The 20,916-nt window shown below is 43.2% G+C and overlaps 1 protein-coding gene across 1 annotated transcript in view; it reads right to left on the reverse strand.

Annotated features, from left to right (window-relative positions):
* The window catches only part of OPCML (opioid binding protein/cell adhesion molecule like), a 1,279,663-nt gene that overhangs the window by 1,214,035 nt on the left and 44,712 nt on the right, over nucleotides 1-20,916 (reverse strand). The gene's annotated exons all lie outside the window — the stretch shown is intronic.

The raw sequence follows: 20,916 nt of genomic DNA on the forward strand, positions 1-20,916 counted from the left end.
ATATGTGTATTTGTTTGTTTGTTTATCCTCCCACCCTTGCGGCTTTTTGTGTGCTGTCTGCTCTCTGTATCCATTCGATGTGCGTTCTTCTGTGTCTGTATTTACTTATTTTTATTTTACCTCCCCCCTTGCACCTTGCTTATTGTCTGCTCTCCATATCCATTCGCTGTGGGTTCTTCTTTTTTTTGTTGCGTCCCCTTGCTGAGTCCACTCTCCAGGTGTCTGCAGGTCCAGCGGCGCTCTACAGCGTGCAGGCGAGCCTGCCTTCACAAGGAGGCCCCCAGGATGTGAACTGACCCATATTGTAGACGGGAGCTCATCTGATTGAGCCACAGCCGCTTCCCAATACACGTGTTTTTAAGTCACTGTTTGCAGTAATTTGTTGTGGCAGCCTTAGGAAACTAAGATGCTCATCTATGTCAAGGTGGATGGGGAAGGAGCATGGAGGACTGAGTATGAAACTTTTTCTTTTGTGAAGCTAGACTGGAAGTGGCATAAATTACTTCCACTCAGGTTCTATCAGCCAGAGGTCAGCTACATAGCTACCCCTAACAGCAAGGTGGCCAGAAAATGCAGTCTTATCCAGGAGTACGTGAGTCTATTAATCAGCTAACAGATGATCGCACAATCTCCTTTTGCATTCCTTTATCTCTCAGAGAAATTAGAGGATGGGAAGAAAACTTCCACCTTGAGATTATTAAATATGAGTGTAATTCATCATCGCTATCTTATTCTTCTAAAAATGTTAAACTGCCTTGAAAGAACCCCTCAGGAATCTGACAGAATCCCAGTTGAGCAAGCTGGGGAGTTAGAATCAGAATCACTAATTTTGTCTGCCTTTGGTATGCAGGCAGAAAAAGTTCCCAATGTCTCTCTTCATTTGTTCATTCATTTAAACATTAAATATTTATTCAGCATGTACTCTATGAATAGCACTGGGCTAGCAAGACAGGAGGACACAAACAATACATTTCCAGGGAAGAAAAGGTGATTTCTCAGGTGGACTGGACTTTATTCAACTTATATAATCTAGTTAAAGCAGACAAGCCATGTTCTGGCTTACCTTAGATCCAAGGGACAGACCTTAACCAGGGGGAAGTGTCTTCCCCAAATCAATAATACCCGTGTGTGTATGGAAATCCCACCATTTCCTCTCCTCCCTGCCCCCACCCCACCCTCACTATATTTCCTACATGGGTCTTTCTTCTCATTCTCATCTTGATTGATTTCACCATTTGTAAATTTTGTGGTGTGTAAGTAAAGTTACCATCTCTCAGAATGACTGAAATACAAAACTTCACCTGAGTCAAACATGCGCAAAAAATGCTGAGAAAGCAATTGTCCCATAAAAAATGTTGATGGCAATTTCCCCAACAAGAAAGAAAGTGACTAGGGTAGAGGGACAGTAAAGAGAACTTCCCTTTCTAGCCCTGCTGCCCTCTGTTCTCATAGCTCAGGCAAAGCTGACCAGGGCCCACCGTTCCACCTTTCCTGCAGAAAGCTGCCTGATCACTAGCTCTTCACTAGCTGCTGCCCTCATGTCATCGGACCCGTCTCCCCTCCCTTCTTGAATTGCTGGCTCAACTGCTCAGGGGAATCCAGGGCTCCAAGAGCTTGAAGATCATTTTTATTAAAGGTGGGGTAAAAGGAAAACAGACTTGAGTGTTCGACAGGAATGAAATGGATCAACAACAGGTCCTGGGAGGAGGATGGCCTCTCCCCTCCATCTTATCTGTTGTTTGGAAGCCTATTTATTCCTGCATTTAGCTTTGAAAGGGTGTACAGGTGCCATCATGTTTCAGGGGCAGGTAGAAAAATGAATTAAAAGATGACTCACTTCTTGGACAAATCAGAGACTGAAATACTACACCATGGCTGGCCCATGAGAATCTGTCTACAGACTGCTGGCTTGAAGGTATGCAAGAGAGTCAAGTGCTATTATGTCAAAGATACTGAGCAGAGAGAAATAATCCAAAAATGAAGCAAAGACGTAGAGTGTAGTCTCACGGGAATGGGGCATGCTGCTTGGGTAGGAGGTGAGGAATGGGGGGGGGCACCCTTTGCAAGTTCCCAATGACCTGTATGCAGTCCAAGTGCCTCCAGAAAACTGGCAATGAAGAAATAGGTAACTCTGGGCTCATTCACAGATGAGGAGGAAGACTGGTCATTCCTAAAAACCATTTATGAGATCTCCAAGAGTCAGAAAAAAGGCAGAGATTATAATCTCCTTTTTCTTTTTCTCCATGAAGAAATTGAAACAAAGTAATTTTGCTGGGCATCTCACTCTTTCAAAAGGTATTTAAATGTTAACATTATTTAAACAGGTACCCATACTCATTCATCCTTGTAAACTCTAAAGATGGATGTCCCTTTCTGTCCTCTTTGCCCCCTTCTACCCTTTCCCAAGGCCATCTCTAAAACACATCTGTTAAACCTACTATTTGGGGAAGATCAGCAAAATGATGATCATGACTATGGAGGCAACTGGAAAGACCAGACTGACATTGGTCACTGCTTGTTATGTTTTTTGAAGGAGGAGCTAGACAGTTCCATCTGCACATAGGTTTGGAAAATAAATCCATGTTCCTAACAAATCAAAGAGCTGAGATTAGAGAACACATTCATTTCTCATTCTGAGAAAAAGGTTCCTGGGTGCTAGCCATCTCATGCACAAAACTGTGTCAGCACCTTGTGTGTGTGTCCTACTGTGTGAGATGCCAGGGATAGTACAAAAGAAATTTAAAACATGGTCCCTTGCCTGCAGGATCTCACAATAGAGCTTAATGAAACTATTGAATTCACGGCAACACATGATTAAGTGCTCCATGAGTGGTGCAGACAGAATGTGCTGGAAGACATTGGGAATGGAAAATCAGTGGGGCTAGGACAAAGGAGATCTCAAAGAGCACGTGGAGGGATGGCTAGATATTGACGGACAAGCACACTTATGGAGCAGAGAAGAAGGAGAAGAAATTGCTGGCAGAGCAGACAGTTGGCCATAGAACTAAGAAAGAGCATGCTTAGGTCTCAGGGAGACAGGCTAACCGGAGCAGAGAGACTTCTGTGAAAAGCGGTAGGAGGCAAATGGGGGGTGGAACCAGGTCATGGGGTTGGGGGGAGTGCTAGAAAGTATGTACAGTAGAAAATGGGGAATCAGTGAGGCTTTTTACTTTGTAGGAAGACAATTTGGAATCCACCACAGTGATGTGGACTTCAGCACAGTGGCTGCTGAAAATACCGTATATAATGTGTCACCTGATTCAATGCAGGACGTAAAGAAGAGGGAAACACAAACAATGGCCCAGAACGGCAGCCTGCATGATTTTAAAATGGGGTGTTACCTGTGAAAATGGTGACGATGGAAGGGAGAATTTATGTGAGAAGGAAGACAGGGCCATGAGAGACATCTGAAGCTTAAGGAACCCACAGGATCTACAAGTGAAGATGTCTTTGAAAACAATGGGTGAATCAGATCTTGAGTTTGCATGAGGGCTTAAAACATAAGCAGCTATTAAAGAAGTTCGTCAGGACGAGGACAGAGTGAATGTGAGGTAGAACTGCTCCAAGAAGTGAAAGAACTCCTTAAAGAAGTATATGGTAAAATTTTTTTTAAAAAATTTAAAGACCGTAAATAAGGTTAAAAGACAAGTGACATCCTGGAAAAAGTTATTACATCATAACAGACAAAAATTTGACGCCCAAGCTACATGAATAATTTCTACAAAATAGAATACAAGAAAAAAAAGACAACTAGCTAACGAAAATATCTGTAAGGATATAAATAGATGAACTTCACAGAAAATACAAGGGGCCTCACCAGAATGTGGGACCCAGCATGATGTGATTGATGGCAAAAGATGCAGACACGGGGGCCAGACCCGAGTGCCTTGACACTGGGTCCTAGCCGTGAAATTGTGGGCAAGTTTTTAAACCTCATTTTTATTATCTGTAAAATGAGAATGATAACAATGGAAAACACAGGAGAGGGTTGTTCTGAAGATTAAACAAGTTAATATATGTAAACTGCTTAGAAAGTGTCTGGCAAAGCTTAAGTACTATGTAATTGTTAGCTATTATTAATAACAGAGAAATACCAATCAAAATTACAATGAGATATAATTTTTTCACCCACAGATTGTCAAAAATTTTTAAGTGTGACAGTATCAAGTGTTGACAAGGATTTGGATGAAATGATACCCTGATAAACTGAAAGTGGGAATAAAAATTGGTGCATCTACTCTGGGGAAAAATTGGCATATTTTGTAAAATTGAAATTCTGCCTACTTTGTGACCCAGCAATTCTACCTCTAAGTGTACGCGATAGAGAAACTCCTGCAAATGTGACAAGGAAACAAGTCTAAGGATGTTAGTGGAAGCATTCTTTTGCGTGTGTGAGTAGCAAAACATTGGAAAGAAACTGAATATCTATTGATGGGGAATGTATCACAAAAATAATTCAATATATCAGTGTACAGCTACTTTTACACAAATATCTCATTAACTGATCTATATGTGCTCAAAACTACAAGAGTGAACTACTAATAGAATGCTTTCCTTCGGGGAGCGCAGGCAGGCCACGGGAATGGGGAATGTTGGATAAAGAGAATTTTAATCTTCTCTGTAATGTATTATATCTTCAAAAAGGGAAAAGAAGACGAGATGAGATGAGGACAAAATGCTAACAGTTGCTGGTTTTGGATGGTTAAACTATATGCCTGTGAGTTATATTTTTTTTTCTACTTTTCTGTAAATGTTAAAAAAATTAAATGCTCTTTGAACAGATGTTTTGGGTGTCATCTAAAATGCTCTGTGATTAAAAGGAAAAAGGCAGTAAAAGGAGGGCAAAAACCTGGGTCTTGGGAATCAAACACTCAGCCAGGAGAGCTTGGGAGGAAACACCCCGGCATCTGGGGGCTTTGCAGTCAAAGAGGGTACAGAAAAGGGGCACAAGAGAGGTCAGCAGAGACACAGAGCTGGGACGGGAGGACCCAAGGGGCGGCAGCCTCACCACGCCCTCCGAGGGGCCACCGAGAACCACACTGCAGGCCCAGGGACCTCGCGTCCCTGTGCTGCGAGACAGGAGCCCAAGCCAAGGGCAGGAGTGGAATAAGCACTGAGACCATCTGGGAGTACTGAGGACAGGCCAGCGAGCCCAGGATTCGGCAGGGAGGGGAAGGCGAGGGATCACTACCACATACCAGCTGAAGATGCAACTAGAAAATGACCTTGAATTAAAGGTTCAATACGGATCAGCAGAATATCCCTGTCTACATATAATAACATGACTTCAAAATGCTGTTTGACTAATATAAGGGGGAAATGGAAAGGAGAAAGGAGAATATAAGGCTATGAGTCTCTAAATAAGAGTCTGGAGGTTGTCAGAAGGATTGCCCTTATGCACAACTGAGCAGAGTCTAAGAGACAGATAAAGTAGATACAACCCCAGGTATTGGTTCTTTTGAGGGATAAAGAGACCCACGGGTTCTATGGTCATGGCAGATGGGATTCACTGCCATGGCAGATGGCCCTTCTTTGGAGCTGATGTTTCTACATGATGGAATTGGACTCAGAGGGGATCTCTTCTCACAAGACTTGCATGCTACTTTAGTGGAATTGTAGTTGGTGCTGGGGTTTAAGCTATATTTAGGGGATTTGAATCTCTGGACTGATAATAAAACACCCAGGCCCAGAGCCTCAACAGACTTCAGCTCCTACACTTTGTTGTTGTTTTTTGTTTTTGTTTTTGTTTTTGTTTTTTTAAAGATTTATTTATTTAATTTCCCCCCCTCCCCTGGTTGTCTGTTCCTGGTGTCTGTTTTGCTGCGTCTTGTTTCTTTGTCCGCTTCTGTTGTTGTCAGCGGCACGGGAAGTGTGGGCGGCGCCATTCCTGGGCAGGCTGCACTTTCTTTTCACGCTGGGCGGCTTTCCTCACGGGCGCACTCCTTGCGCGTGGGGCTCCCGCACGCGGGGGACACCCTTGCGTGGCACGGCACTCCTTGCGCGCATCAGCACTGCGCATGGGCCAGCTCCACACGGGTCAAGGAGGCCCGGGGTTTGAACCGTGGACCTCCCATATGGTAGATGGACGCCCTTACCACTGGGCCAAAGTCCGTTTCCCCCTACACTTTGATTTATTGGACTGACCCCACTCAGCTAACATGGAGTTGAAGAAGGTCAACCACCACACCATCGAGCCAAGAGTGCCTACAACTGAAAGCAGGAGGATGGCATCCAGTATCCATGTGGAATCTAAGCCCCCACTTGACATAGATGTGCAATGGACACAACCAATCCAATGCCCACAGAGAAAAAGTGGAATGGGTGTGGGAAGGGTAGCCATGGTGGCTGCTGGGTTTGGGGAATGGGAGGAAGAGATGAGATGTGGAGGCGTTTTCGGGACGTGGAGTTGTCCTGGGTGGTGCTTCACGGACAATTACAGGACATTGTAGATCCCCCCAGGGCCCACTGGATGGAACGTGGGAGAGTGTGGGCTATGATGTGGACCATTGACTACGGGGTGCAGTGATGTTCAGAGATGTACTTACTGGGAGCAATGGATGTCTCACGATGATGGGAGAGAGTGTTGCTGTGGGGGGAGTGGGGGGTGGGGGCAGTGGGGTTGATTGGGACCTCGTATTTTTTTAATGTAATTTGTAAAAATAAATAATTTTAATAAAATAAAAAAAAAAAAACTAAACCAAGGAGGAGAGGGCCTAGGTGGGGTTGTAGCCTGGTCCAAGGACCCCAGACCTGGGCAAGTGGTAGAAAACGGGGAAAGAGCGTGTGGCTGTGGAAGAGTGAGCAAGGATGGAGACGAAAGAGCAGGGGCAAGTCTATCCAGGGTAGGGCAGCGCTGGACTCTGAGCCCAGACCCAGGCCAGCACTCAGCTGAGGAGACCCGCCGCCAGGGGACCACCCTCCAGGGCTCAGGGACTGCTACAGGATCCGTTTGTGTTCAGGCCAGGCTCACTGCCTCTGCCCACTAGGAGAGCTGGCGCGCTCCCCAGGGAGGGGGCTGCACGGCAGATGCACAGGATCTCATTAAGGGACTTGCATATGGAGTGCAGACACCTCTCCTGCTCATCCAGCCCGCTCCTCCCCGCACGCGCGCCGGGCGCTGCCAGCTCCCCAGCTCCCTGCAAGCACGCCCCCCACCCACCCAGGCGGCCGGGGACCCTGCTGCACCCGGCTCAGGGTGCATGCTCAGGCAGGAGCCCCGCAGGAGCAGGCCAGGCTCCCACGCTCACCCGCATGTCTGTCCTCTTCCAGAGAATTGCAGGATCCCTCTCGGACGTGACAGAAACAGTCACAGACAAGAGGGCGCATTGTTTCCACTTTCACCGCTCAGTGATCTCCGCTTCCACCCGGAATCCCCCAGGGAGGCAGCCCCCAGCCAGGAGGAGTGGGGAGGCAGGGGAGGGGGAGGCCAAGGTGGAAGAAGGAGGAGTCGCAGCTTCCTCAAGGACAGGGACTCCGCTGGAGCACTCCCCAGTCCACGAGGTCCATTTCCTCCGTTCTTTGAGTTTAAGGATTGTCTAAGGCCTCAGCTCCCAAGAAAGAGAAAAAGAGAGGAAAAAGAGCCACCCTATTTTTCTCTCTCACCTCCACATTAAGACAGGATCAAGACCTGCAAGGGCTCTGAGCCTTCGCTAAATTAGAATGATCCCTTGTTTATCATATTGGACAAAGCATAATACAAAAGCATCCAATAAAAATGAAAATAACTTTTTCCACATTTTGAAAAGTGCAGCGTTTTGGAGAAGGTAATCGAAGATGACTTTTTTTCATTTTATGGTGGCCCTGCTTTGCGTGTGTCCTACAGCTATTCTGAATCTGCCTATTAGGCATCCTGACACAGACTGGCCTGGTGTGCGTGCACATGTGCTCACACAACATTCTCGTGCATGTAAGGGACCGAACACACTCGCCCAAAGACACCAGAATTACTCACCGCCTCAATCCATTGTTCCCTCCTCTTCTTCATTTAAGATAAAACCCAAGTCCCCACAAAGTTAGCTTTCAAATATCTCTCTCCAGGAACCCTTCTCTGACAAAACGGCTCAACAGCAAAAAAATTCCCTGATTTGATGTCAAAGTCTAGATCTGAATTCTGATTTCCACTCCCTGTCTGTGTGACTTTGGGCAACTCTCTGGATCTCTCTGAGTCTCAGCCATGCCCTCTTCCTGAGCAGAATAGGATTACTCTAAAATAACTATCTCAAAAGCTACTGAGCAAATTCAGTGAGGCAATACATAATATATGTCTTGGTCTGGGTCTGCCAAGAAGCAGATGCCTTTCCTCCCTTTAGTATTTCTTGAAGGGCAGGTTTCCTATTAGCATACTTTCTTAGTTTCTGTTTATCTGTGAATACTTTGAATTCTCCATCAGTTTTGAATGCCAGCTTTGCTGGATAGAGTATTGTTGGCTGGATTTTTTTTTTCTTTTAGTACCTTGACTATGTCATACCACTGCCTTCTTGCCTCCATGGTTTCAGGTGAGAAATCAGCACTTAATCTTATTGAGCTTCCCTTGTACATGATGGTTCTCTTTTCTCTGGCTGCTTTTAGAATTTCCTCTTTGTTTTGAGCTTTGGATAATTTTATAAGTATATGTCTTGGGGTAGGCTTGTTAGGATTTATACTGTTTGGGGTGCAATGCACTTCCTGGACATGTACACCCATCTCCCTCAATAGGTTTGGGAAGTTTTCAGCCATTATTTCCTCCAACACCCCTTCTGTCCCCTTTCCCTTCTCTTCTCCTTCTGGGATGCCTATAATGCATATGTTTGTGTGTTTTGTGTTGTCATTCAAATCCCTAAGTCCCTGCTGGATTTTTCCTATCTTTTTATTAATCAATTCTACTATCTGTTTGATTTCAGATGTACTGATTAACACATCACTAATTCTTTCCTCTGCCTCTTCAAATCTGCTGTTATTTGCAGAGAGTGTATTTTTGATTTCTTGGATTGTGCCATTCATCACCTTCATATCCGTAACATTTTTATGGATATTTACAATTTCTTCAGTGTGCTTGCAAGTGTTCTCTCAATATCCTTAATCTCTTCCTTCACTTCACTAAGTTGGCCCATGATATTTGTTTGGAGAGTTTTGATTAGTTGTTTGATGTTCTGCTCCTCTTCCTTGTTTTTAGTTTGCTCATTGATTCAGCCATGTTTTCCTGATTATTGGTTTTGTTTGTAGTTTTTGTTGTTTTTTTTTTAATTTTTTTATTCGTTTTTTTAAAATATTACATTCAAAAAATATGAGGTCCCATTCAACCCCACCGCCCCCACCCCACCACTCCCCCCACAGCAACACTCTCTCCCATCATCATGACACATCCATTGCATTTGGTTAAGTATATCTCTGGGCATCGCTGTACCTCACCTCATGGTCAATGGTCACCTCATAGCCCATACTCTCCCACGTTCCATCCAGTGGCCCTGGGAGGATCTACAATGTCCGGTAATTGTCCCTGAAGCACCACCCAGGACAAGTCCAAGTCCCGAAAACGCCTCCACATCTCATCTCTTCCCCCCATTCCCCGTACCCAGCAGCCGGTTTGTAGTTTTTTGTTGCTCTCTGGTCATCATTTTATCTTGATGGGTTTGTTCAGTTGATTAGCTTCTCTGTTTAGTCTTGGATTTTATTTAGGTGATGTTTTTGTGAGTATGCTAAGCTAAGTTTTCTCTTTGGCACTTTGTTGTTCTTATTTTCTTTCCTTGTTATTGTCTAAGTTCCCTTGAAGGAAAAAGTTATGGCCATGGAAAACTAAAGAGGTAAGGAAAGAAAAAGTATAACAGTAATAGTGATAGTAAATGTTAGCAGAAGAACCATGTAAGACCTAGGAGAATGAATATTAAACTCATGTAAGCTGTGTAGAGTTATAGGAATAAAAAAGTGGAGTATCTACAATAAGATGAGAAACTGAATATGGAGAAGAATATACTACAAATTAAAGGGCCAGCATGATCAGGAAAGGGGGAAAGAGAAAAGAAAGGACAATAACATAAAGAGTGAATAAAAGATAGAAAATATAATAGAGGTTTTAGAAATAAAAAGCCAGAAAAACTGGGAGCTAAACAAAGAGAGGTGGGATGTAAAAGCAACAACTAAAGATGGAAGATAGAAAGATGTAAAGGAAAGGAGATAGTGTTGGTAGCCAAAATCAGTACACACAGAAAAGAGGAATTCAAGGACAAGGAAGCACAGCAAATAAGAAACACTGCCAGCAGAACCTAATAGAAAAAAAAAAAAAGAAAAAGAAAGAAAGGAGATGTGGGGGGATAAAGAGAAAGGAAAGACAAGGAAAAACAAAAACAAAGAAACAGACCAGCCCCCAAGCAAGGAGTCCTCTTTGCAAGTGAATAAACTGATTAAGAATCTGTCCTTCCCCCTTTCTCCCTTCCTCATTTCCCTCTCTCCTAGGGCAGCAGGAAGACCTTGTGAGAACGCCCCTCTGAGATTCAAATGGGACCTTGGTGAACCAACTCACCACTGAAAATAAGGACTCTCAGTTTCTTTGAGAGAGAGCACCCGCACCTTGCCAGGAACCCTAAATATGTTCTTGGAAGACTACCAAGCACTTCCTACTGTCCTCCCTTAGGTGTGTTGCAGAAGACTAGTTAATTGCCTGACCCCACCTTCTCCCAAACCAATTTTCCCTATCCCAGGGCATTTAGGTAAATCTGGCTGCCTCAGCAGATTTTCCTCTCTCCTCTTCCTAGTTTCTCCTCAAGCCAGCTGGTATTCTCCTCAAAGCTCAAAAAAGGGGGTCCAGAAAATTGAACTGAACTCCTCCATCCCCTCTGTACCCTTCACCAGAATCCTCCCACTCTTGGAGTTTGTCCAAGACTGGCAGGTGCCTTTTGCTCCTCAAGGGAGTTTATCAAGAAAGTGAAAAGACAGCCTACCCAATGGGAGAAAATATTTGATAACCATATGTATGATAGGAGCCTAATATCTCCAGCATATATAAAGAAATCCTATATCTCAAAAATAAAAAGGAAAACAAACCCACCCAAAAAATTGGGCAAGAGGTTTGAACAGATGCTTCTCTAAAGAAATACAAATGGCTAAAAAGCATATGAAAAGATGCTCAACATCCCTAGCTATTAGAGAAATGCAAATCAAAACTACAATGACATACCATCTTACACCCATTAGACTGGTGGCTATTAAAAAAACAGGGAACTACAGTGTTAGAGAGGATGTGGAGGAATGGGAACACTCTTCCACTGTTGGTGGGAATTTAGCAAGATCCAGCCATTCTCGAGAACAGTTTGGCAGTTCCTCAAAAAACTAGCCATAGATTTGCCATATGACCCAGCAATTCCACTGCTGTGTATATACCCACTAGAACTAAAAACAGAGACACGAATTGATATATGCACACACCAATGTGCATTGCAGCATTATTGCCAAAAGTTGGAATCAACCCAAATGCCCACCAACAGATGAATGGATAAACAAAATGTGGTATATGCATACAATGGAACACTACTCACTCAGCTGTAAGAAGGAACACAGTACTAAACCGTGGGACAACATGAATGAATCTTGAGGACCTTATGTTGAGTAAAGCAAGCCAGACATTGAACAACAAATACTACATGACCTCTGTGATATGAATTAAGCAAATCAAGCTGTCTCAGAGAGCTAGAGACTGGATGATGGGCTTACAGGAAAATGGGGCTGGGGGGAGGGGGTGCGGAGAGGAAGGTTGTGAGTCAACGCCCACACAGGCGAATTCTATGATAAAGAGAAGGTAAGTAGATATGCAGTGAAAGGTTAAGACGGGGGCATAGGGATACTCTAGAGTAGGACTTTTCAGGCTTGAGGGGGGCCTGGGTTGGGAGGATGGGCCGGATGGCCCAAGGAATGGGGGGGGGAACATTGGGAGGGATCAAGTGAACACAGGAGATTATAGGGTATGTGGTTGAAAGTCTAATGTTGAGAAAACTCTTTAGAAAATATAATAAGGAAGGGGTACTGGTTTAAAGTGTTTGATGGGGGGCATCTGGCAGATGGTTCACCTGGGGCAGGCTTCTAGGGAGTTTCTCAGTGCTCATTTTGTTGTAGTATGTTATATCTGTGGGTGGAGACCCTTGCAATGAGCAGGAAGGTGTTATGCTCCCATACTAGGCAAGCCTGGTGTTCTCAAACAGAGGGGTGGGTATCTCTTAAAAGCATGAATGGCTCCCACTGAGGGATGACAGACTAGTGTGTCAAGCCCTCAGCATTGTTGCAAGTTTCTATGAATCTTGTCCTTCAAGCAGTGAAGCTTGGTTGTCACTGTGGACCTTAATGGGACAGGGAGAGAGGAACAGAATAGTTGGAAGATGAGGTAACTGGGGAGCAATGGAAGTGTTCTACATGATTCTGCAATGATGGATACGGGTCATTTTAAATATCACCAAAATTTATAAAGGCATGTAGTCTAAAATGTGAACCATAATGTAAATCATAAAGTAACCTAAATTTATAAAAGTGTACAGTCTAAAATTTAAACCATAATGCAGACCCTAATGGAATCATTAGGATATATTTTAATATCTGTACATTTAAAATGGATATATTTTAATATCTGTACATCACTTGCAGCAAATATAACATCCACATGTAAAAAGATCATTGCTGGGGATGGGGGTAGAGGGTTTGATGTTGGGTACATGGGAATTCCCTATATTCTATATGTGACTTTACTGTGACTTAAAACTGTTTTGAAGACATAAAATTAAAAAAAGGTTGTAAACACTGAGGAAGAAATGGAAGATTTTAGCGATGAAAGGCAAAATGCCAAAAAATTTATGATATTTTTCATTTTTAATAACCCAATTTATTTTTACTTTATTTTAGTTTTTCTAAATTATTATGTATTCTATTTCTAATCTTTAAAACGAGCATTACTATTTCATTTTCCTATTAATTGAATTTGACAAAATATTAGACTTCATTCTTTTTAAGAAGTTTTGGATCAACTATGACATGGGAGGAGCACTGATGTGGGGTTCATTGATGGGGGATGCATGGGTGGGAGGGAGTTCTCCAGGGCATGCATATAGGTTTTATAGATATGTTCAGATGTTCATTAGGTATTGGCATAAGGGGAAGAGTATCATATGACAACTGAGGGAGTGCTGAGTGCCAATGCCCACATGGGCAAATTCTATGTGTCCCATTCTAGGACACTGTCACACTCCCCAATGGAGCAGCAACAATCCCCCAAGTATGAGGACAAAGACCAAAGAAGAAGGATGGTCCAATGATGGGCCCTTGATACTGATGTCTATGAACCTGTATGCTTGCAATTGCAACTCAGCCTAGAGCTGCAGGGTGCCTAAGAGTTACCTCCTGAGAGCCTCCATGTTGCTCAAATGTGGCCACTCTCTAGGTCAAACTCAGCATGTAATTGCATTACCTTCCCCCAGCATGGGACATGACTCCTGGGGATGAGCCTCCCTCTTGCTGACGGATTACTGCTGAGCACCAGCTGGTGATGCAACTAGAAAAAGACCTTGAGTTAAAGGGGGAAATGGTAAAGACAAATGAGTTTATATGGCTAAGAGACTTCAAAATGAGTCAGGAGATCATCAGAGAGGTTGCACTTACACACATCTCAGCACGATCTCAAAGACAGCTGAAGTACATAAACCCCAGATGGTGGCGCTTCTGAGGACTACAGAGACACCCAGGCCATATGGTCATGGCAGATGGCTCTGGAGTTTGGTGACTTGCCAGTGGGCCCTACTTTGGAATATGTGCTCCTGACTATGATGGAGTTGGACTCAGATGTGACCTCTCCACTCATGCCTCTTCTGTCACTTCTATTGAACCTGTGGTTGGCACTGGGGTTGGTGTATGCTCAGGAGACTTGAATCTCTGGACTGTCTGTGTACTAGCTGGGCCCTGAGCCTCAGCAGAGTTGCAACACCTACTCTACAGCTTGTTGGACTTACCCAGTTCAGCTAACAGGAAAGTGAAGATGGTCAACCACCACACCAGGAAACTGAGAGAGTCTACACCTGCCAGCAGAAGACTTCTACCCATCAGCCATGTGGGATTTAAGGCCCCCTCTCAATTTAGAGGTGGAGTGGAAATCACCATCCCAGGGTCCTCAGGATGGAGGAATAAAATATGGATTAGAGTGAACTTACTGGTATTCTACTATAGAATTATTGCGACTCTAGCAATGGAAGTAATTATATCATTGATGTGGAGACAGTGACTGTGAGAGTTGCTGAAGGCAGGGAGAAGGTAAAAGGTGTGATATTGGGGCATTTTGGGGACTTGAGTTGTCCAGAATGATATTGCAGGGACAGATGCAGGACATTATATATCCTGCTATAACCCACTGAATGGACTGGGAGAGATTATAAACTACAACATAAACTATAAACCATGCTGTGTAGCAATGCTCCAAAATGTACTGATAATTGCAGTGAATGTACCACACTAATGAAAGAAGTTGCCAATGTAGGAGGTGTGGAGGACGTGGGGATTGGGGTATATTGGAAGCTCTTATATTTTTTATTGTAACATTTTGTGTGATTTGTGTATCTTTAAAAAGAGAATAAAAATATATTTTTAAAAGAAGCAGATACCATGATGTTATTAGATGTGACAGAGATTTTTAGGGGAGATGACCATGAGGGAAAACGGAGAGCCAAAGGAGGATGAGAGACCCTCAGGCCATGATGCAATTCTGACCTCTGTGAAGGAGAGAGGGAAAGGAGATAAAATCGTAGACTGCAAAGAAGTTCTAAGAAGTTACAGCAAGGTCAAAGAGGAGTCTTCTCATCAAAGCTCCCTATGAAAGGGGTTGATATGTAAGACAGGATAAGTAGAAATTCATTGGCTTGGGGGCACTTACTCAGGACACAGGGTTGGACTTCCTGGCAAGGATGCCAGGGGAAGGAACAAACTCACTGCTAGGGTGGATCCTAGATATCTGGAGGAGGTGATGGCTGACTATTAGTGAAGTGGAAATGCCTTGTTGACCTGACGGTTGCTAGGAGAAGGAATAAGAAGTTGAGGGAAGAAAGTATGCTGGAGTGGGCATATTATGTGTGGCAAGAAGATCTCATGAAATCTGTGTTCCACATGAAGGTTCCAAGGTTACACCATTCATTGAAGCCACTAGGAATGTGCTAGTGAGAGGGACATCAGCATGACCAAGAAGTTCAGCATTGGCACACCTCTGTGGGCCAAGATTAGTGATAGGAAAGAGAGTTACAGAACTGGGCTGGTTGGTTTCCATGAGGATGATGGGCCCGAGTAACAAAGTAACTGCCAGTGCTAGGAGTTAAGAGGTCTTGATTTTCAGGGAGTTGTGGATATGGTTAATAGATCATACAATCCACAGGGGCAAAATAGATGGGCAGCCAATACATGTGTGCTACTTAATTTATAACCAAAAGGAAGGCTGAGTTTGGTAGCACCAAAAAATATCACAATTATCTACTCAGTTCCCATACCTGAGTCAATTTTCAGATTCAGAACCCACTGACTGAAGAGGTGGTGGGGTCATTAGGAGACAAGACCCTAAAATACTATGGCAAATTAGACAGAGATGATTCCCCAGTCCTTACCCAAAGGATCTATAACCTTTAGATTGGGTGGCTATAGACTGGGGAAAGAGAAATACCCAGACAAATCAAGGCTATTGGACATGGTCTACATTGACACTGATACCCTTTCCCACAGTGTCATCATGCTCCCCATCCTGGTTAGAGTGGGAGTTTGTGGTGGACATGAAATAAATGGAGCCATGGCTAAACTCTGCTTTACAGTAGGCCCACCGAGCCAAACAGACCCACACAGTGGCCTTCCCCCTTATTCCTTAGTGTATAACTGGAATTGACACACTTGGCAGCTGGATTAAGCCACTCTTGGTATCACTTATGTTAGTCTGGGTCCTCCAAGAAGAAGCCACTGGAATAGAATTTAGAATGCAAAAGATTTATTGTGGCAAACACCTGTGAAGAAAAGTGGACAGGGAGACAGAAGAGGTTGGGAGAATTGTTAGACCTCGGTGCAGTGTCTGACTCCTGTGACAAAAAGAGTAGAAGAAAAGAAGGCAGGTCATTGGCAGCCTGGAAGCTATAAGAAAAATGTTAGCAAGGCACACAGGAAGCCCTTGAGCCAGAGCCACATGTCCAAGGAGAACCATCTTCCAGGAGTGGGCCTTCCTCAGTTCCCTGCTGCACTCACACATCTGCTGGGAGCAGCCAATGGAAAGTGTGACCTTGGTACAAAAATGGAGACAGATTTCAGAGCACAATGGCTGGGTTGTCAATCCATCATCTTTCCTGCAGTAGGAGGTCTGAGGGGCATTCTAAGCCCACCCCAGGATGCCACACAAGAAGCTCTCTACAAATGCAGGTTCTTTTCTCCCTCTTTCCCCTGGGATATGTAAAGTCATCATTTGTATTTGGATAATTTAAGTTTATTTTTATATTATTTGGCACACATTCAGAATTCTGTAATTCTACCAACATTTATTGAGTATGTATTAGATGTGAAGTCATATGTTAAGCACCAAAACTGAAAAATAAAATCAGTTAAGAGATTAGATACTCTCCCTGATCATGTGGAGTTTGCAATCTGGTAGAAGGAAACAGATATGTAAACAAATTAGAGCAATGAGGTATTAAATGGCTGTCAGAAAGTCCTCGCAGCATAGAGTGGGCACAAAGGGAAAGCTGTCATATGTGCCTTGTGGGGGTGTATTAGCGTCATAGGGCTGCTGTAACAAATTAGCACACACTGCATGACTTAAAACAATGGAAATGTATTCTACCACAGTTCAGGAGACCAGACGTCCAAAATCAAGGTGTCCATAGCATTGATTCCTTCTGGAGGTTGTGAGGGAGACTCTGTCCCATGTCTGTCTTGAAGGCTATGACAAATAACAGAGGCTATAAGGGTAACAACATGACCAGAGTCATATTCTTTTAAAAACTCCCTGATATTTCAGTAGAGAATAGGTGACCAGGAATAAGACAAGCCCAGGGAGACAAGGTAAGAGGCCATCCTAATAATATAAGAGAGACTATGATGATTGTCTACTAGAGCCTACATGGTAGTAGAGATGGAAATGCAAAACTAATAACCAAAATGTTAAGATGATGGAAACTATGGGTCTTGACTCTAGCTATGTTTCCTGGGTCATGCAAGGTAACACATGCAGAGAGGAAGTAAGTGGGCAAAGCGATGAGGTCATTGAGTTTAATGTGCCCTTGGTTCACTGAACTGAAGATATCTAGCTAATAATTATTTGGGTAAAATAGTGTAAAGGGCAAGAGCAAGATCTGAACTAGATGTAGAAATGAGGAAGCCTTCGATCATTTAACAAATATTTGAATGTCTTCTGTGTCAAGCACTATGATAAATGTTAAAGAACAATGGTGAACAAAACAGCCTAGCAGGGAAGAGAGATTCATAATAAATTATGAAACTGTGTAATAACTGCCCTGATAGAAGTCCTGAGTATAAGAGAACAAAAAAAATAGTATAGAGGGGACAAAGAAGGCTTTGGAAGGGAGATGCATTCAAGTTGAGACCTAAATGATTATTCAAGCTAAGTGAAGTGGGTATTGAAAAGGGAGGGGGCAGTTTTTGTGGCCCCTCCATGTTCAAAAGAATTGAGAGCCTGCTTGGAACTTTGTAGCTCCCTACTCATGTTCCATCATATGGAGGATGAGGGAATCTGGTGGGAACCAAAGATAGGTCAGGTTTTTTGTTGTTGTTGTTGTTGTTTTTGCCTGTGCAAGGATTCCAGTTGGTGCATCTTCCATCCCCAGGAGTTTCTTCTCCCAGTAGCTTCCCTTCCTCCCATCAACCACTATCTACTGGGTCCCTCTTATTCAGACTCAGTTCTATGTAAACTCTGAGTGGAACCCTACGTCTGCAGAGAGGTTTGCCTCGGTGGAGCTAAGTCCAAAGATCCGTGTTCTTGTTTGCTTAACACTGCCAATGCAATATACCAGAAATGAGTTTACATTTATAATAGGAATTTATTAGGGTAAAAGCTTACAGTTCTAAGGCCATAAACAATGTCCAAGTCAAGGCATCAGCAGAGATGCCTGGACTCCTGCCATGTAACAAAGCAAAATGGCGGCTCTGCCATTCTCTCTCTCTCTGCTTTCTCTTCCAGGCTGTTTTCTCTCTGAGCTCAGCTGTGGGTGATCAACACAATGGCTCATCTCCAGCTTCAAGCTGCTTCATGATTCCAGTCTCCAGCCTTTCTTTCTGCCTCTCAGAATTTCTCTGTCTTTCTGCAGCTAAAGGTGATTCTGGAGTCCTCTCTTTCATGGCAGGGTAAAAAGACAGCTTTCTTTCTCTGTGTTCCATTTATATAAGACTCCAGTAAAAGCAATAGGACCCATGGTGGGTCCTGAAATCTAATCAAGGGCCTTCACTGAAGAGATCTAATAAAAAGGTGCCTTGACTGAATCTAACCAAAAGGTCCCATCTCATACCTTACACTGACAGGAATGGCTTAGCTTAAGAACATAATTTTCTGAGCTCCATAAAAGACTCAAACCAGGACAATCAGGAATCCAAGGATCATGCAGGAAGGTGGGAGGCAAATGTGCTGGGTCCATCCTAGCCAGAATCCTCCATGGATGTATTCCACCTTGGAAAATATGCAACCTGTTCACTCACACAAATGAGCAACGATCATGACAGGCAACCATGCCATGTGTGTGCCACCTCTTAATGTTCCAGGACTTCTATAACAAATAGCACACAGTGGTTTGGCCTAAGCAACAGCTTGAAGTCAAAATCAAGATGTCAGCAAGGCCCTACTTTCTCCCAGGGTTGGTAGAGTTCTGGCGATGGCCATCTGTCACATGGCCACGTCCTTTGTCTCCTCATGTGGCTCTCTCTGATTTCTGTCTTCTCATTATAAGGCTTTCAGTAATGCAGATTAAGATTTATCCTGCTTCAGTTAGATCAAACTTAAAAAGGATCTTAGGGAGAGCACACCTAATAGATAATATATCTTCAAAGTACCCTGTTTACAAATGGTTTCACACCCATAGGAATGAGGATTACAATTCAGAACATGTCTTTTTTGGAGTACATAATTCAATCTACCACAATACCTTACAATCCACAAGCACTATTTATATACAATTTCATGTAATCAGAATAAAGACATTCAAGATGATGTAGGAAATATACTAACCAGAAAAGAAAGTTGGATTTTCTGATTTGAAGTCTATGCTCTCTTTACTATATCAGTGCAAGTGGTCAAGAGGGAAGCCTCTTGGGCTACAGGGCATTCAATTATTTGGCAAAATATCTCCCCAAGTCTGTTCCCTTATGGAAAAAGTCAGTAAAATCAAAGCACTAATATTACCAAGGTGGTAGGGTGATTGTAAGTACTTACATTTTAATGGAAGGGAGGTTCCCATACCTGAGCCTTGGTAAGCACTCAATGCAAGTGCTTTCATTAACCAGGGGTGTGATCAGAATCTATGGATCTCTCAAAAGAACAGATTCCTAGGCTAGTCCTCAGAAATTCTGAGTAAGTAAGCCTTCATGGGGAGAAGGAGGGTTGGGAATCTGCAGTATTACAGAGCTTCCTAGGTAATTTAAATAAATATCCCATGCGAAAAACTACTGATTTCTCCAAAGAGATTCAGGAGACTGAGTTCAAAGAAGCAACTTCCACCTGGAGATACAGACACTGATTTTGTAAGGACTTAAATCAAGTGGGACCATCTCAGATCCCAATTACTTTCTTTTTTCTTTTGGTTCCATCACTTTTAGCCAGTAAAAAGAAGCTGAGAGGTAGACAAATGGGGACAAAGAGGTGGAAGTTAGCTGACTTGATTGACACCCCCTCTTTTCCTTATCTTTTCCCACCTTCATTCTGTCATGAATGGAGAGGATTTGGGAAGCTGCTGTGTGGAGCAGTTCATGGTCAGTCAAGAGTTCCAGTAATGAGTGCCTTTCCATGCTGAGGCTTTGATCTCTTTGTTCATATAGTGAGTTTGTGGAAGCGATGGGTGGAGACTCTGATGAACAGAAGTTCACAAAGGCTGCCACATTTAATCTAGTTCTAAAGGGATATGGGATGGCTTGGGGTTAGTAGCAAGAGAAAATGAAGGATAATCCTTGAGTATTCAGTTCAAACAGTAGTCACAGCCCATGACAACTTTTCTCAAAGAACCAGTATTCTCTAGCTTGGAAAGTGAGGCTGTTGAATTCATTCATTCATTTCAACAATGTTTGTAGTACAGAATTATGTGCCAAAGATTATACTAAGTGTTGGAAATAAAGAAGTGAACAATAAAGAGTTTTCTATGCTCATAAAGCTGTAATACTAGATAGGGACAAAGTAATGTCTGTATTAATACTATTTTTCATTACATTTGTGCCAGTTATTCTGTAGGAAATCAATAGACTATAAGTCAATGTAAGTATTGCCAGCTGCTATAACATACAATTCCCAAAATCCCAGTGGTTCACTTCTCACTCATGACACAGACCAGACATGTGTTCAATTTCTGGTCTACATAGTGATTCCACAGTTCAAGGTATTTCTACTTTGTGGGTCAATTACTTTCCAGGGTCTCTTCGGAATCCTTGTATTCAGCCAGTCAATAAGGGAAATAGGGAGGAGAGAGAGATTAGAGATAATGGGCATTGTTTCAGGGGCTATGACTGAAATTAATGTCCTCATTTCTGTCTACATCCCATTGGCCAAGACTGAATAAAATAAAAGGAAAGGCTGAGAAATGAAGAGAATTCCATGAATATTGGTAAGCCCCACCAATTTCTGCCACTAACAACTAAAATTAAAATGAAAACAGAAGTACAGGGATTAGCTGGATGTGAGTAAACAGAAAAGAAAGAAAGAAAGAGAGAAAGAGAGATGAGGAGAGGGAAGTAGGAAGAAGG

The sequence above is a fragment of the Dasypus novemcinctus genome, chromosome 27 (assembly GCF_030445035.2).
Source record: "Dasypus novemcinctus isolate mDasNov1 chromosome 27, mDasNov1.1.hap2, whole genome shotgun sequence".
Lineage (NCBI taxonomy): Eukaryota > Metazoa > Chordata > Mammalia > Cingulata > Dasypodidae > Dasypus > Dasypus novemcinctus.